Source organism: Notolepis coatsorum (genome assembly GCF_963971535.1).
Source record: "Notolepis coatsorum genome assembly, chromosome: 9".
Taxonomy (NCBI): domain Eukaryota; kingdom Metazoa; phylum Chordata; class Actinopteri; order Aulopiformes; family Paralepididae; genus Notolepis; species Notolepis coatsorum.
The window spans coordinates 139,411,444-139,419,126 of NC_140173.1; the positions used below are offsets into that span (position 1 = coordinate 139,411,444).

At 44.3% G+C, this 7,683-nt stretch overlaps 1 protein-coding gene across 1 annotated transcript in view; it reads right to left on the reverse strand.

The window, feature by feature from the left end:
* Positions 1-2,314, reverse strand: part of fam135a (family with sequence similarity 135 member A) — a 68,966-nt gene extending 66,652 nt beyond the window's left edge. Inside the window, exon 1 of the mRNA XM_084321620.1 lies at positions 2,107-2,314. The gene's annotated coding sequence lies outside the window, so the exon portion shown is untranslated. The remainder of the gene's footprint in view (positions 1-2,106) is intronic.
* Positions 2,315-7,683: the final 5,369 nt, after the last annotated feature.

Genomic DNA, 7,683 nt, shown 5'->3' on the forward strand with positions numbered 1-7,683 from the left:
TAATAGCTGCCAGGCCCAGTGGTTTACCCCTTCAGAAGCATTTATATAGACATTTTAAGATAAATGAATACCGTGTACCGTCCAGCCCTACATTAGATGTCAACAAACGCCAGTGTGTATGCGCTACCTTGCAGAGAGCTTGTCAGACATTTCTAAACTACGTGGTGTGAGATAGCAAAGTCAAATCTACTCTGCGAGTACGACTTGTCCATAAAGAAAATAATGTTGCCGCCTGACATCTGAAAGGCTTTTGCTCACATTTCCAGTCCTCCCATATTTTCTAACATGCTTTGACCCATTATTCATGGTTGGCTCGGTACCTATGAGGTCACGATGGCGCATGATTCTAAACTGGGACGGGTCAGTCAACCAAAATGATTTTCAGTTTACTGACCATGAACGATTGCTAAGACAACTGAAGCCGACTTGATGTTTGAAAACAACTAAGAGTTTATATATCTCTGAACTGCCTCTTGCTCCATCCATGTGTAGCACAGTGAAACTTTAGAGGTTCATTCATGTCGAGTTGGATAGTGCAGATAGGCTTAATTGCGCTTCTTCAAATGTCTAGACTCTAGAGACTCTCACTCTCGCTGCATGACCGTCCCCATGCTTTCCAGTCTATTCTTGGCCTATAGCCTAAGTGAAACTTACATGCATGCCATTTCCCTCCCCAAGTCGTCTCATAAACCAAGCCTTCCAAATCGATTTCGGGCCTGGGAACCAGAGCATGGGTAACGTTTATGTTGGTTTGATCGATGGGACCTTAAGCTGAGACCAGACCATTGGTTCTCTAGGGACCATGTAGGGATGTGCACTTAAATTCTTCTTGTGGTTAATAATTCTAATAGCTATTAGTGTAGTAGTAAAGCTAGCAGTCGGGGCACGTTTATGAGTGTGAATTCTAAAGCATAACAAGACAATAGAAATCAACTCATATTTACAATTATTTGTAACGTTATGACTATAGACAGTTATAAGGTCCTTGAGCTAATTACACATTTTTTCCAGGACACCCATGAGCCTTGACTTCAAACAAACTTGTACAGTAGGTGTGTAGTGGTGTACACGACGTCCAACTACTGTACTCAATCAATCAAACACACACACTTTCTCAATCACGTCTGTCGTCTATTCACATATCTGCATTGAGTCGAGGTTCCAAACCATTGTCAAGGAAGGATATATAAACCCATATATTAATAAATACATCCGGGAGGGTTTTTGTTAAGATTGCAACACAACAGAATACCCGTCTAGTGTAGGTGTAAGAGCAACCTTGTATGATCAATAACAAGTCATGTTGTATGTACCATTGTACCTCCTCACCACTGAGCTAACTACAACCCCCTACAATGTACAGTAAATTACCAAGTATGGTTGTCAATATTCCAATGTACAGTTTTGCTTGTACAGTGTCCCCCTCCTACCCCCCCACCCAACCAACCTCCTCCAATGTACAGTTTCTACGTCAAATGTATATATACTCTCTTTTCTGGACTCTTTTTGTATCACAAACAGTACTGTAGTTGCAAATCTGGTATGTCATAAATGTATAGATGTAGCAGTACTGTCTATCTGTATGTCGTGTGTGTCATATTATGTCCTGATGAATTGAAAATGGGGGAATGAATGAATGAATGAAAACTTTATTTAACAGATTGCAGAATGGGTACAGTACAGTACAGCTCAATACATACAATTGTTAAGGGGATGCAGACCTGAGAAAGACGTTTGTCTTGTTTCCATCAGGGTCCCCCATTTTCAATTCATATAGACCATGATGTAAACAAGACAAACGTCTTTCTCTGGTCTGCATTCCCTTAACAATTGTGTGTATTGAGCCGTACTGTACTGTACTGTACCCATTCTGCAATCTGTTAATAAAGTTATCAATCAATCAAAGGTAATGTTAACGTTTAAACGGCCCATTATATTACAGAAGGCCGTGGGCGGCCCTAACGGCAGCACAGAGTAGTAACGACAGCTAACGAAAGCAAACGGTATAATGACTGATTTACTATTCAACTAAACAAACCCAAGTTAACCCCTTGGCTGGAAATAAATCTGGCGTCGCCACAGAGCTAACGTTAAGCAGGTACTTACCATTGCATCGGCAAGCTAGCTCGCTAGCTACCAAAAATAATAATATATCTCCGAGCTCAGGTCCTCTTCTCTCGTCGACCTTTTCCCCTTGTTTGAGAGAAACAACTCCGGTTGGGCTAATAATTCACTTCTGAGTTAAAAAAGTAGAAAGCTGTTCATTCGACACATTGGTTAGTACGTGCGTTCTCTTCTCTGTCTGTACTGCTTCCTAGCCAGCGAGCTAACCGTTCACTTGACAGCAGTCTCAACACACTGTGAACGCAGAGCCGCTTCTAGGAGCGCGAGCCACGGCGCACGCGCAGTCCCCTTCTACCTACCCACACGCCTACGCGCGCTGCGTGATTACCAAACCTAGCCGCATTTCTGGCAAACGCTCTCTGATTGGCCACTGACATGTTTGCCCAATCGCGTGACGAGCTGTGTCTTTGCCCATTTCCGCGTCGAACAGCCTGCAAACTACCTGGCGTTCTCGCCATGCTCTCTAAGACAAACTCTAACCTTAACACTTTGATCGCCATGGTTAAATTCATAATTTACCATCCCTAGCCAGCTCTGTTTGTCTATGGAGAAGTTCCCCTTCTTTGCAGGGCTATAACTTTTTAAATTCTATTGCTAAATTGACATTATTATGGCCCATTCAATGTCCTATATCCATTGTTCAGGGTGAGGCCCGGACTGGCCATCGGGAGCACCGGGAGTTTTCCCGGTGGCCTGGCCTGCACAGATTAAAAAAAATATATATTTTTTTATTATAATTTTTTTTTTTTGCCAGGCCATTGTTTTTAGTTGTGGCGGCGGCGCGGCGCGATAGTTATATAATCTAAATGGGTGGGGAACAACCAGGATTTCACTGTCTGCGACAGAGTTGGAGAACTATCTGACTCTCTCCCTCACGCGGATCACACACACACAATGGAGCCGTGCTGCCGCGTGTGATTGGTGGAGGCGGGACCAGGCGATACAACTGATTGACAGCGGAGGCGGCGAATGGAATGGCAGACGGCACTCAGATGCAGAATAACAGCCAGGCAATGAGCCAGGTAGTGAGGGACTCGGGAGAGATACAGTAGAGCGAAAGTCAATTAACGTTGATGTCAAGATGGACAGTGGAAGAAAGAGAAAGGGTGGAGGAGAGAGGGATAAAACAAAGAAAAAGAAAGGCCCTTACAGGAGAGAGTGGTTAACTGTATTATAATAGTAAATAGAAAAATATGTTGTGCTCTTGCTTTTTTCTTTTTGAAGGTGGAGAGAGTAGCATTGCTAGTGCCACAACAGTTTTATTTGAGGTCCATAACAGTACATTGTACTAAGCAATTGTTGGCTCATTAGTTTGTGATTCACATGCACTAAAATTCACCAGAATGCAGGAAATTAAGTCTTTGTAACAAAAATAATCCTGGTGGGGGACCCCCAGACCCCCTGCTTAAAAAGTGGTCTGATTGGGGCTATATTTCGCGCTATATCTCCCGGTATGAATTATTTCCCCAGTCCGGCCCACAACGTTATACTTTTTCATTCACATATTCATACTAAAATATGGTCTAAAGTATAAGTATGTTTTTATCGTTTTCTGCAGCTTTCTCCAGAACTTGATTTATAGCCCCAAATGCATTATATTGATGATCAAATACAGTTTGGTAGCGATCGGTGCCAGATGAAAAATTTCAACTGGAGGTACTTCTAGAAGTTACTACGTATCATCTGATATTGACCGGATGGGCGGGGGGTCGTTTATAATTCCGTCGGCAACGTTATATCATTCGTCTAGTGTGGGTCATATGCAGGGGTGCAGTCGTAATATGGGCGAAGGCCAAATGCCCGCGCACGCGTGCACGCGCACGCGCATACATGTTCCCTCTGTTGCGCACAAAACAGATGATACACCTTGTCTCATCCTTCCAGTGAAGTCGGGAGATCAAGCAACCCCCCACCACACCTACAGGGCTTGTATTTGGTTGTCGGTATCCTATTATTATGCAAAGTCTAGGTGATAAGTGGCGCCTCAGTGACGAAGGCCAAACACCGTTTGACCGCGTTTGCCCAGCACTGCACCCCTGGTCATATGGTCATCAGAGCAGTTTATATGGAACACGTTAGAAAATAACGCTGGATCTTACCATATCTTCCTCGCGCCGTTGGACGATCAGCTTGGAGTAGACAGTTTTCGATTATGGGATGTTGATATAGATGAACCATTTCCAGGTTGTATAATACTATATACGTCCAAATAACGTTGTTTATTGAGTTAGGGCGAGCGATTGATTATCCAGTGTGTTGAGATGGAGTCCGGCTAACGATCACGAGTGCCCGGACGAAATATGGATGAGCACTTCCTGTTTGGCGCGTCACGTCCTGTTGGCCGATCTGCCGATCGGCCACCAGATGGCGCTCTTGAACCGTTAGACAGTTGAGTGGAGCTCACCAGTACATCTCATGTCTCCGGAGGAGAAATATGATTTCGATCACAGATTTTTGAAATATTGATATCAAAGACGAGTTACGGCGTCTTCGGCAGAATGAGCATGGCGAGCAAAGACGAGTTACGGCGTTCCCGGCGATTAAAGTGTTAACCAACTTCGAAAGAGTGCCTAAGCTTAACCGTCGAAAGAACTTGCCGTCACGCTCTAAGACAAACTCTAACCTTAACCAACTTCGAAGAGTGCCTAAGCTTAACCAGTGTAGAAACTGCCGTCGGCCAATCAGAGAGCGTCTGCCAGAAATGCGGCTAGGTTTGGTAATCACGCACACGGCGCTGGTGACCGTTTATAACTGGGAGGCGCAGTTGACAACTCACCAATATTGTTGTTTGTTGGCGTGATTTTTTTCCGTAGCCTATGTGTGCGAAGACGCTCTCTGATTGGCTAGCCGCGTACAGCGAAGTCCCTCTCTGATTGGTTTAGCGCCGAAGGGTCTCTTCCGCCTTTTACATATATTCTCTGCTTCAAAGTGGTTATGCTTTGGCCCTCTTTCGAAGTGGGTTATGCTTAGAGTTAGGGTTAGGGAAAGGTTAAGGTTAAGGTTAGGGTTAAGGTTAGGGTTAAGGTTAAGGTTAGGGTTAAGGTTAGGGCAGTGGCGGCCGGTGCATTCTTCTCCATGAGGGGCGCTATACCAAACATTTTGCAAACATGTACCACGCATTGGCGAATATTTAACACTTTAATCGCCGAAGACGCTGTTCCCCGCCATGCTTATTCTGCCGAAGACGCTGTCAATATTTCAAAAATCTGTGATCGAAATCATATTTCTCCCCCGGAGATATTATATGTACTGGTGAGCCCGTCTCAACTCTCCAACGGTTCAAGAGCGCCATCTGGTGGCCGATCGGCGGATCGCCCAGGGCAGAAACAGGAAGTGGAAGCTGGTGCTCATTTCAATTCGGTCCAATCACTCGCTAATAGTCCCAGGACTCGAGCTGATCACAACGGATAGCAATCCGTTACCAATAACTCGATAAACAACATGATTTGGACGTATTATACTATTATACAACCTGGAAATGGATCGGATATTTCGACATCCCATAATAGAAACATTTCTGTTCCACGCTCATCTCCCAACGGCGCGAGGAAGCTACGGTGAGTTTCAGCGTTATTTTTTTAATGTTTTCGATACTAACTGCTCTAATGATCATATCACCCACACTAGATGAATGATATAACGTTGCCCACGGAATTATAAACGACCCCCCCCCCATCCGGTCAACATCAGATCATACGTAGTAACTCCTAGAAGCATGTCCAGTTGACATTTTTTTTTTTATCTCGCACAGATTCCTACCAAACTGTATTTGATCATCAATATAATGCATTTAGGGCTATAAATCAAGTTCTGGAGAAAGCTGCAGAAAACGATAAAAACATACTTATACTTTAGACCGTATTTTAGTATGAATATGTGAATGAAAAAGTATAACGTTGCTACACCCTGAACAATAGATATAGGACGTTGAATGGGCCATAGTAATGTCAATTTAGCAATACAATTTAAAAAGTTATAGCCCTGCAAAGAAGGGGAACTTCTCCATGTTAAATAGGGCTGGCGAGGGATGGTAAATTATGAATTTAACCCCGGCGATCAAAGTGTTAAGTAGGTACAACTATCACCATTGCCATCAATCAATATATGATCACAGTCAGTCAAATGCAGCCACGCTTCCAATATGCCCTACACGAACACACGCACATCTCTCTCTCTCTCTCTCTCTCTCTCTCTCTCTCTCTCTCTCTCTCTCTCTCTCTCTCTATTCCCTATCCCCCCCTCTCTCTCTCACTCGCTCTCTGATCCAACAACACAGCATCGAGAGAGAGAGAGAGAGAGAGAGAGAGAGAGAGAGTGAGAGAGAGAGAGAGAGAGAGAGAGTGAGAGAGAGCGAGAGAGAGAGAGATATCGCAACTCTCACTTGTTAAGTTGAAACGCACCACTGTCCAGCAGGCAGAAGGGCTTGATAAAGTATATCCACTGTCCAGACTGTGTTGATGTCCATCCATGTCCACTGCATCCATATATAGCTTCTTGTTGTTAGCCAAGTTAGGCAACAAGTACTGTGAGTGACGAGCTGTGTCCTTGCCCATTTCCGCGTCGAACAGCCTGCAAAGTGCAAATTACCTGGCGTTCCTATCGCCCTGCTCTAAGACAAACTCTAACCTTAACCAACTTTGAAAGAGTGCCTAAGCTTAACCGTCGAAAGAACTTGCCGTCACGGCGTCCCAGACTGTTGTTGTCGATGTATATCCACTGTCCAGAGTGACTGCATCACAACACAACAGCAACGAGTCACTAACTAATAACCAGAAACTGACGTCGGCCAATCAGAGAGAGCGTCTCCGAGAAATGCGGCTACGGAAAAAACTGACGTCGGCCAATCAGAGAGCGTCTCCGAGAAATGCGGCTACGGAAAGTCTCTACGCTGCTTGCTTAGATGATAATGATCGCTTGGAAAAGCGCCCGGCTTCCATCATAATACATCATATTTCAACGCACAGCGTGTTACGCACTGATTGGCTGCGACGGATACAGCGATGAAACCAGTGCACAGCGTGCACGCCCACTGTAAGCGCTATTGCGTCTAGCCCGAGAGAAATGCGGCTACGGCTAGCCCGAGAGAAATGCGGCTACGGAACGTATTCTCTATCAGACAGTCACTTCCTGTTCATGAAAACAATTATTTATATTTGATATATTAACGTTATATTGTGCATTGGAAACACAAACATACTTAAAATGAGTAAATATTATTCATTTTAAACATGTTTATATTATTTATAGGGCTATAAATAAAAAAAAATAAAAACTTCTTCTTCTCTCTTTTAACCAGGGAGGGCGGCGCTCTAGCGCCCCCATTGACCAGCCGCCACTGGGTTAGGGTTAGGGTTAAGGTTAAGGTTAGGGTTAGGGTTAAGGTTAAGGTTAGGGTTAGGGTTAGGCGGCGGAAGAGACCCTTCGGCGCTAAACCAATCAGAGAGGGTCTGCTAGCCAATCAGAGAGCGTCTTCGCACACATAGGCTACGGAAAAAAATCATGCATATTATTGTTGTTGGATTGATTGATTGAAAACTTTATTAACAGATTACAGAATGG